Genomic DNA, 11,668 nt, shown 5'->3' on the forward strand with positions numbered 1-11,668 from the left:
CTCCAGACGCACACCGTTCCAAACATTAACCTCAAAATACGCTGTAAATAAAGTGCTGTGTTTGATACATACAATAAATGCATGCCTTATTATATGTTAAACTACACTGTAGGTTACGTTTCTATAGGCCCTGCAAAAAACAAATAAGCTGATACATACAAAATATACATAATATCAATACAGAAATATGTAAGTCCTTTACATTATTTTACTACTGATGACATACAGTAACAAGGGCTGTCCCATTTCCTAGGTAAAGATTTCAACCCCTTCCCTACAGAAGGACCACTACCAAAAGGAAGGGAATTGAGTTTGGACCCTGCTGTGATATGAAGCAAGCAAAGCGTAGTGGTACATATACAGCTGGGAACCAGCAAACCCTCAGGCCTAAATCAAACACACTAGTGTCAGGTCAATTATAGTTCCATGTAATTATTCTGAGATTCCAGGCTCAGATTGTGACAATCTTCTTTTTATTTATTTTTTATTTTCTTTATTAAATTTTGAACAACCAACAACCCAATATCAACATCAACAGTAACAATAATAATAATAATAATAATAATAATAATAATAATAATAATAATAATAATAATAATAATAATAATAATAATAATAATAATAATAATAATAATAATAATAATAATAATAATAATAATAATAATAATAATAATAATAATAATAATAATAATAATAATAATAATAATAATAATAATAATAATAATAATAATAATAATAATGACAAAACAATAAGAAATAAGAAATACAGATCTAAACTTAACTAATAAATACAAAATACAAATATTCCAAATTAAAATAAAAAAAAAACACTGCAAACCCCCCCATGACCGCCGGATCCCCCAGGACCAACACCCCACCCCCACTCTGCCGCTACATCGAGCTTTTGACCACCTCGGCCGCCACAGTCCACCAATCAATACCTGCTTGTCCCACCCCAACCACCCGAGCAGTCGATATCTCCAAATAAATAATGTCCAGCAATGTCAGGGACCAGTTAATTACTGTGAGATTCTCATGGAACCTTCTTTCCATCTCATACCGATAAGCTTTTTGGCTGCTGTAACGCCTGCCAGAATAATTATTTTCTGTTGTATGGATGTTGGTAGTGAAGATATATCGTTTAGAAGTAATGTTGCTGCCGTGAGTGGAATCGATATGTTACAGATGTCTAGCTGCTATAGATTTCCAGAAATGGGCCACTGATGGGCAATCCCAGACCATATGAATATACTGGCTCTTAGAGAGCATAAAGTGCACCGGGAGTCGGCCACCAGTCCCATATCAAATAGTTTCCTAGGTGTGAGATATGTCCTGAATATAATTAAAATTAATTTGTTGGTGACTAGGGTTGCGGGAGGCTAATATAGCATTTGTCCAAACGTTGTCCCAGTCAAACTCAGGGTCTAACTCTGGGATGTCCCCTCGCCAGACTGTATCTAATGTTAATTTTTCATATGTGGATTTGATTAAACGTATATAAAAATCTGAGACAAACCCTCTTGAATGAATGAATGAATGAATGAATGAATGAATGAATGAATGAATGAATGAATGAATGAAAACTTTATTTAACAGATTGCAGAATGGGTACAATACAGTACGGCTCAATACACACAATTGTTAAGGGGATGCAGACCTGAGAAAGACGTTTGTCTTGTTTACATCAGGGTCCCCCATTTTCAATTCATATAGACATTTATGACATACACAACATACATGACATTTATGGCATAGGGACATATAGGTATTTAGTACTGATACATTTGTGACATAAACGGTATTCAAATATACAGTACTGTTACCCCTAGATCCTGACAGAGTATATACATATGATGGGGAGGGGACTGTACATTAGGAGGGGGTGGGTGGGTGGGAGAGAAATATACATACAGCGGGGAGGGAATATATACATGTGGTGGGGAGGAGACTGTCTATTAGGAGGTGGTGGGGGTTTTGGGCATTTACGGTGGCCAGTTTCGAATTGCAGCCTCCCGTAGGTGCTCTTTAAGAGCGGTTTTGAATGTGGGTAGGGATTCACATTCCTTTACAGCTTTGGGTAGGGCGTTCCACATTGATGTGGCATAATTGCGAAACGTGTTTTTTTTCTTGTGGTTGTCCTGTCACCGATAAGCCAGACGAAAGGGTGTGGGTGCAACGCCTGAGCCCACGGTACACTGTGGGCCCTGAGCGCCGACCTTGGTTGTAGGTAAAGGAAGAATGATTCGCCAGGTATATCATAAAACTCTTTTAGGTCCTGAAACGCTCGAAGACCGTTTTTATCATATATATCTTCCAGAGTATGAACTAACAGGTTTGTGCCCAACAAGTAGTTGCTGGTTATGAAAAATTGGAGAGTCAAGGTGCCACAGGCATTTAACTGCACAGGACCGCTCTACATTACGCCACGTTTGAATCACGTGGGATATGATTGGTCCATATCTTAGCTGGCATTTTGATATAGGAATAGTGGAGTATTAGGTGAGACCTCTGCTGCCTCTAAGGAGTGCCATGACACAGCAATTTCAGGGTCCAGCCAGTTTATCAAGGGCCTCAGCGAGAAGGACCAGAAATATAACTTAAAATCAGGGATTGCCAAGCCCTCATCCTGTTTCCTACATTGAGTGGTAGTTCTTTTGATTCTCAGGCGTTTATTATTCCAAATTAATTTGGATATCATAGTTTGAGTCTTACGCCAGTGGTGTATTGGAGGAGGAAGGGGAAGCATTGAGCTGACAAAATTTATCCTAGGTAGTATGTTCATTTTAATTATGGGCCTGTAGCGAATTTGGAAGGCTCGACCATCTATCTAGGTCCTGATGTATTTTATTATATGTACCTGTAAAGTTAAATTTTGTTGTCTGATTCAGTGTGGGAAAGATCTCTATGCCTAAGTACTTAAAATATTCAACTATGGGGATGTCAGCCGGTAGTTGCACCGCTTTGGCCAACTCATTAAGAGGTAGACAAGCTGATTTGGGCCAATTAATCTTAATAATATAATTTAATAATATAATATAATAATTTACAGAAGTCATTGATTATATTAAGTAACTTTGGGGAGACTCTCTGTGAAAATGAAGGAAGAACTGGGCATATATGCAAATAGACACAACAGGTATGTGTAATGACACTGTTTGCTATATATATATATATTTAAAAAAAAATGTTATTAACATTTATTGACTTACAATACTTAGACAATACTTTAAACATCAAACATATAGCAATACAATGACATGGGTCCCTTGAATTCCTGTGATAAGGCTATGTTCTGCAGCTCGGACCACCATAAGGGGGACCTCTCGCTCCCACCATCCCCCCCGAGAAACAGTAAACCCCCATATCCCAGGTCCGCTACGCGCGGAGCCGAGCACCCAGAACCCTCACCCGCCCCGACTGCCAGGCCCCCGGCCCACGAGAACCCCAAGCCCAGGCCCGCAGAAGGCCAGAGCACCACGCATCAATGGCCCCCAGACCCCCCGCAACGGCCTCAGCGCTTTAATCCTGGCCGGTCTGGGCAGCCTCAGCGCCTGAATCCTGGCTGGTCTGGGCGATCTCGGCGCTTGAATCCTGGTTGGTGTGTGTGGCCTCAACGTCTGAATCCTGGTTGGTCTGGGCAATCTCAGCATTCGAATCCTGGTTGGTCTGGGTGTTCTGGGTGTCTCCAACATCCAACCCTATGCCTTTCTTTTGGGCCCGTATGCTTTACTTCTTTTGAATTAGCCTCCATGTTCCTCTGAATATTCTGTATTGCATCTGCTTACCTGTTTCTTGCTAAACCGGAAGTCCACTGTTTGCTATTTTGACAGGCTAAGCTGGCCCTATGTTTATTTAATAATTTTTTCTTTGTTAATTAAGCTAGCTGGTCAATTGCTGGAGTGCTGCACGTATCATTGGAGATAACTTAACACGGCCAAATTTGCGTGAATTACATTACTCTCCATCACATCAAGCTAACCTCGCAGGACTACATGTGCCCATTCAAGCTAGCCTTTCTTTTTCCACAATGTTTCAGCTAAGAGGCCTGTTTATGGTTGTTGTTGTTTTAGCATATGGCCTATGTTTAACGTGGGCCACAGTTATAATTATGTTTTGCTTATGCGGTTGTATCAGGGCTATATTAGTATTTTGTGTTTTTTAGGTTGCTGGTGTTGCTTTTATTTTTATAAGGAATATTTAAGGACTAATGGGGGTATAATAGAGGGAGGAGCAAGGATGGGACAGCCTTAGGAACCTATGTCTCTAACGGGGGATAATATTAGGTAGTAAGTATGTGAAGCCAACCCTTATGGTTGACGGATCAATATATCTGTTATGGTTTGTAATGCGACCCCAATTGCACGACACAGACAGGTAATCAGAGTTAGCCAAAACAAGGGCATGATTTATTATACACAAAAAAGCGGCACTGAGCCTTTAAGGGGGAAAAAACACTAAAGTCCATGAACACAATTTTTTTTGGCACTGTGCCTTTAAAGGGCGAACAGGCAGGAATCCTCTAGAACACAGGCAAAAAAGTACACAGGAAATCTTCTAGAACACGGGCAAAAAGTACACAGGAATCTTCTAGAACACAGGCATCCTCCCGACCAGAATGCTGCCGACGGGCAACGCAGCAACTAGGGGGTCCAAGGGGAAATGGGGTGAGAACACGGGCATCCTCCCGTGGAATAGAGAGCGATGAAGCGGTCTCACCCCAGGAACGCGGTCCATGTAGAGGGAGTAGGGAAGTAGCCGGCACGACATCTGGAGTGGGAACATTGGGATCCTCCCGTGGAATAGAGAGCGAAGACGGTGTCCTACTCCAGGAAACGGCGACAGGTGGTGATGTACAGAGGTGGCACGACGTCTCACGCCGGCGACGCGGCAGTAGATGGTGGTAACAAGAACGACCCGACAAGGAGTGGAAGGGAGTCTGCATTGATTGATTGATTGAATTGATTGAAAAGTTTATTAACAGATTGCAGAATGGGTACAGTACAGTACATCTCAATACATACAATTGTTAAGGGGATGCAGACCAGAGAAAGACTTTCGTCTTGTTTACATCAGGGTCCCCCATTTTCAATTCATCATAACATATATGACATACATGACATACAGATAGACAGTACTGCTACATCTATACATTTATGACATATCAGATTTGCAAATACAGTACTGTTTGTGATACAAAAGTGTCCAGAAAAGGAGTGTATATACATTTGGCATAGAAACTGTACATTGGATTGGAGGAGGTTGGTGGGGTGGGGTTGGGTGGGTTGGGTGAGGGCTGTACATTGGAGGTGGGGGGGGGGGGGGGGGGGGGTTGGGTAGGGGACACACACACATTTTACACTGTACATTGGAATATTGACAAAGCCTTACTTGGTCATTTACTGTACAACTAGGTTAGGACATTTGTAGGGGCCAGTTTCGAATTGCAGTCTCACGTAGGTGTTTTTTGAGAGTGTTTTTGAAGGTGGGTAGTGATTCACATTCCTTTACAGCTTTAGGCAGGGCGTTCCACATTGATGTGGCATAATTGCGAAACGTGTTTAGTCCCTTGTTTGAGCCGAATCTGGGTTTTACATGATTTGTGGAGCTCCCTCTGGTGTTGTGATCGTGGTATTCACTGACCTTTGGGAAGTATTTTGACATGTACATGGGTACCTTGGTCGCGTAGTGTATCTTGTAGACCAGGCCCATTGCAAGTTGCTGTACTCTGTCGTCTCCTCTAAGCCATCCTAGGTTGTCAAAGTGGGCAGGGGTGAGGTGGGTTCTAGGAGTCAGGTCAAGTAGTAGTCTGACTAGCTTGTTTTGAGATGTTTGTAATTTGTTTTTTAGTGCCTTTGAGGTGCTTTGGTACCATGAGGTGCAAGCATAGTCGTAGTACCCTTGAATGAGTGCTCCTGCTAGAGTCTTCAGGGTATTCTTGTTTACCAGAGAGGAGATCCGGTACAAGAATCGCGTTCGTTGGTTGACTTTTTTTATTACATTGGATGCCATTTTGTCACAGGAAAGATTAGCCTCTAGGATGGAACCCAGGTAGGTAATTTCATCTTTCCTTGTGATAATATTGTCACCCACTGTAACCGAGAAGCCGTCGGTCTTGCTGAGTTTGTTATTTGAACCGAAGAGAATGGACTCTGTTTTGCCCATGTGTAATGATAGTTTGTTGTCGGCGAGCCATATGCAGATTTTGCCTAGTTCCGAGCTGAGGGCTTTTTCAACCTGTAACTTGTTCTTGTCAGAGACCAGCAGGGCTGAGTCGTCCGCAAACAGGAACAATTTGCAGTCACAAGCTGACGACATGTCATTTGCATAAATTAGGAATAGTAGCGGTCCTAGTATGCTTCCTTGTGGAACACCACAGCTCACTGTGAGGGGGGGGGATAGGGTACCGTTTACTTCCACCATCTGTTCCCTCCCCTCCAGGTAGGATTGTATCCAGCTCACTGATAAACTATCAAAACCAATTGCTTTTAGCTTGTCAATCAGAATGGTGTGATTGACAGTGTCGAAGGCCTTTTGTAGGTCCAGCATGACCATGCCGCAGTATTTGCCCGCGTCCACCTCTTGTTTGATGTGGTCGTTCAAGTAGAGAAGGCATGTGTCAGTGGAGTGGGATGTTCTGAAGCCAGATTGGAATTCGTAGATTAGATTTTTTTCCGCGAGGTACTTTTCGATCTGTTCGTATACTATTTTTTCCATGACTTTCGAGATGGATGTAAGGATAGAAACAGGGCGGTAGTTACCCGGGTCTAATTTGCTGCCCTTTTTGTGCAGGGGTGTTACTCTCGCAATTTTGAAGTCCTTGGGGACGTGTCCCTGTTTTATGGAGAGGTTTATTATGTGTGTGATGACTGGGGTGATGGCTGCTGCTGAGTCTCTGAGGAATTTGGAGGGGATGTTGTCATGGCCAGTGGCCTTGTTTGGTTGGAGGGCGCTCAGTTTTTTGAGTACCTCATCTGTAGTTACTATTTCCAGTTTGAAGTCGTCTTTGTGGACGCCTAGGTTCATGTAGTATGCTACTATGCATACTTGTACTCTCATCCGAGCTGATTGCAAACTCCCCTCAGGTGTGTGAAGCAGAAAAGCGGCACGTCCCCTCGTTGGGCAGCATGCAGTCCTTTCCAGCCCTCACAATATCGTTGGCCTCATATGGATACAGTTACCTACAGTAGGTCGTTCCCTTTTTTGTTAAGTTGAGGATTTTGCCTGACTGTGCTCTCCTCGCATTGCTGCATCTTCCTGGCTTATTGCCTGTGCCCTCGGCAGTCAGAACACTTGTTACTTTAGAAAATCCTCATTTATCTGACTCACTTGTATGACTTGTGACTGACTTCCAAGGCTCATTTACAACGGTCTTGGAGGATGACTTGGGTGGCTGTCGTATGGGGCTGACGATATGGATTAGAAGGGGGGGGGGGGGTAGGGGGCAGGGTTGATAGAGCTAAAGCTGGGGGGGGGGGGGGGGGATTTAGGTGATAGATTAGTGAGGGGGGGACTGGGTATATTTTGTATTTGTTTGTTTTTTTGTCGGGTTTTGGGTCTGTTTGTTATTTTTGTTGCATGTCTTATCATTATTGTAGTTATTGTTGTCGTCAATGTTGTGTTTGTTTTAGAAAAAAAAAATTAATCGAAATTTGATTAAAAAAAACGAAGTAACTTTGGGCCGATTGGGAGGGGTCTTCCATGAAAATTAATAAGTCATCCGCATATAGAGCATTTTTTGTGGTGTCTCATTGATTATTAGAGGGGCGATTTCTTGTGATTGTCTAATGAATTGGGCCAATGGTTCGAGGGAAAGCGCGAATAGTCCGGGGCTCAGAGGACAACTCTGTCTGGAAGATCTAGACACCGGGAAGAGTGTGTGGAGCATAATTCGCCTGTAATTACCATTGCTGACGGTGAGGCATAGAGAACCTTGATCATGTGTATAAATTCCTTTCCAAGTCCCATGGCCTCCAGTACCATTCAAAGATATGACCATTCCAGTCTATCGAATGCCTTCATGGCATCCAAAGACAGACCGTGGCCGGAGTTGCATTGCTCTTACTGTTGTCAATTACATGTAACAGTCTCCTAAGATTATCTGCGGCTAGTCGACCTTGATCTGATCACAGTGTACCAGCACCGTCATACTTCTGCAGATGACGGGCTAGTATTTTGGCAAAAAATGTAAGATCGGCCCGAGAAGACTCAGGGGCCTATATTGTGATAATCTTCTGTAGTGCAGATTGGATTTGATGTAGTTGAACTACTTTTTCAAAGTGGTTTCAGTTTGACAAACTATTTGAGAGTAGTTAAACTACTTTTCATTGTGAAGTAGCTAGTAGTAACTAATGTTTTAGAGTTATTTCCTCAACACTGACTAAATATACACTCATAGTGAATAGTGAAACCTAATCAAATGAAAAAGGTCCATGAACGATTAACTCAGTGGTCAGTGACCACAGCAATCCCAATAATCACCAATTTACAAACAAGTACAAAATAGTTGATGAAGCTGTGACCAATTGGTTGCAGGAAACCCCTCTTTTGTAGACTACTGCTTGTTTCTGTTTGAATATTTGCTTTAACCTGAGCACTGTATTCATTATCTTTATGTAATTATCTAGTTGCAGAAGAAGAACTCTCAAATAGCCCCAACATTACACATTTTATCACTGCAACACCTCACGTGAAAGAAATTTCTCCCACCACCGACAGCATTCCCCCGACGACCCACCCAAGGCTAGGACGCACTGGTCCGGCTGTGAAATGTAGCCGCCTAAAAAGAGTACCTTCAAAACAGATTAGAAGTCTAACAATCTCTCCTGACTCCACGGATACCAGTATGGCGCAATGCACAGAATGATCTCACACGTTTCCAGCACCAGAGAGGATTCACTGTTGTACCCTGAAGCTGAGGCCAGCACCAGAAAGGATTCACTGTTGTACCCTGAAGCTGAGGCCAGCACCAGAGCTCAGCGCAGTAGCAGCAAGTGGTAGATCAGTGTATTTACTGTTTGTAAATGGGGTGTGCTCCCTCGTGATAGTTTGATATTTGGGGATTGTGACCACTGACCACGCAAGTGGCCCAAATCAGAATTGAAAAGATCAGATTCCATGTGATTTGTGTTGTTCACACTCATATTTAGGCCACCTTTGCCTGCAATCTGAAGATAGCCATTGTGGCACATTTCAGTCTGTGCCATTTTTATGAATACCGCCACCATGTGGCCGAGTGACACAATACTTTGCACACCTCTTCCCTATCATAGAGGAAACACGTGTGACATTGGGTCCTCAGCAAATCACATGTCAATGCACTCCATTGGGTCCTCAACAATGCACATGCCAATGCTCTCCCTTGGGTCCTCAGCAATTCACATGCTAATGCCTTCCTTGGGTCTTCTGCAATAGTGGGAAGTTGGTCGGACTATCAGCCAGGCAGCAGTTTGATCCCACACCCTACCATAGGCAAAACACACACAGCTCTTTGTTCCCTGTTCCCATCTCCCAAGGCAAAACAAGCTATTTCCTTAAATTACACTTACGTTTCACAGTAAGTTACACCACCATCTGGCCAAATGGCACCAAATTTGACACCAGACTCCCCTGGGTCCTAAGCAACACACATGCAGAGCGTGATGCCGATTGAATGAACACTTCTTGAGATATGCGATGGACAGGACAGAGAGACAGACAAGCAGGCAGAGATTCCTTCCTTTATAGTTAGATGCAAATCAAAGCATTCACAGGTTTCACAAAACACTTCACTTCCTGTTTACAATGCGTTTTTCCAAAATTTGATTGGTCATATGGTTTGGCCTAGCCACTTGCAGAATTACAAAATGAAAGATTGTCATCCCTAGATGCCACACAACCCAAGATGTGCACAACTTAGAAGTAATAGGGGGAAAAAGAAAGCTCATAAAATCCAATACGGCAGTGTAGGATATCTCATTTGAAGAAGAGAAGGATTGTCAGACTCCAGTTGGTGCGGTTCAACAAGTTTATTGAATATTCACCAGGACAGAACTCCAGCCAAAACATGGAACTTTCTCAAATCGGTTTCTGTCTGACCAAACTGAGACCTATAGTCACTCCTTATATCTTAAAACATTATTCATTGAAAGAAAACCACTCCCCACCAGTGATGCCAGTAACTATAGTTACTCTAATCTGATAACTTTTTTCAGTAAATAGTAATCTAACTTGTTACTTTTTACAAGCCAGTAATCTGATTAGTTACTTTTCCAAGTGGCTGTGCATTACTATTTAGTTATTATCTCATAATGCTGATGATAAGAGAGCCAGGGGTACAGTCAGCTAGACCGGAGATGGGACATGCGCTGGCACACAGCCAGACCAGTTTATGGCTGATTATAGAATGGCTTCAGCATGAAGTTAAATCAACTATCCAGTTCGTTTTATAGTGTACTTTGGCTACTTGAGAGCACTCTCTCAAGAGAGAGAGATTCATGTTATGCGCGACTTGCAGAGTATGCACTGAGTCCGTTGTCTCAGAATGGATTTGGTAGAGAGGTAGAGGTAGAGAGACTGGATAACGTTTGTAACTGCCTCTGTGTTCAGTTTAAGTTTAAGTTGATGTCATAGTAGAACAGGCTAGAACATTAGCTCTGCCACAACATTCTGGAACGTTCGTGATGATGTCATAGCTGAACATTCTAGAACCGCTCACATCCCTATATAAGTGGACGTTTCGGCCACAACCCGTCCTTTCGGGTAGAGCTCATAGCAAGAAGAAGAAGAAGAATCTGCTACAGTCCATAATTTCCTCTCGTATTTACGTTTGGGGTCATAAATGTTGCTATGTGTAGGCCCATGCCATGTAGCTAAGGTGCTAGCTAAAGGCTTGCTAAGCATCAATGATTGACGGACGTTTAAGTTCAGTTGATTAACAACATTGCAAAGACATGTGCCACTCCGAGACAAGTAGAGATAATATGGATGTATGTTGTTATGGCTTGATCTGTTATTTATTGTATTTCATGTATGTGTTCACAGTTCGGATTAAAATCGGTTCGGTTTGAAATAAATCCAATCGGTATCAAGAACGTGTCGCTGTCATCATTGCAAGCAGGGAGTTACAACGTTATCACTTACCTAATGAGACGGGTGATGTTGCTTCGCAGAAGCAAAAAAGACGATGACTTCGTAACCTAGTTACTTTAAGTAATCAGTAAAGTAACTAGATTACTTTTTAAAAGGAGTAATCAGTAATCAGATTATTTTTTACAAGTAATCTGTGGCATCACTGCTCCCCACAGACGGTATGACACTCAGTATTTGGTCTGGCTCATTAATGGGAATTTATGGCACAAACAAATCAGTTGACTTCAGTTTGAGACTGAGTTTAGGTGGTTTACCCTTCACCCCTTACAAAAAGGAATCATGGTATTTACAAAAAATAATCATTATAGAAAGTTATTAAAGAGCATAATCATTGCAATGATGGTAGTGACCAAGAAATGATGGAAAAAACATTTAAATAGGATTATACCATGGTATTATGCAAGTACATACGGTAAGTGGTACCATGGCAATGCATGACTTTTACCATGGCGGTATTGTGGTTGATTATTTACCAATGGCTGGTACACCGTACATCAAACTACCATGGTACCTTTTTGTAAGAGACTACATTCCCATTTAA

This window comes from Notolepis coatsorum (genome assembly GCF_963971535.1).
Source record: "Notolepis coatsorum genome assembly, chromosome: 3".
In the NCBI taxonomy this organism is placed as follows: Eukaryota; Metazoa; Chordata; class Actinopteri; order Aulopiformes; family Paralepididae; genus Notolepis; species Notolepis coatsorum.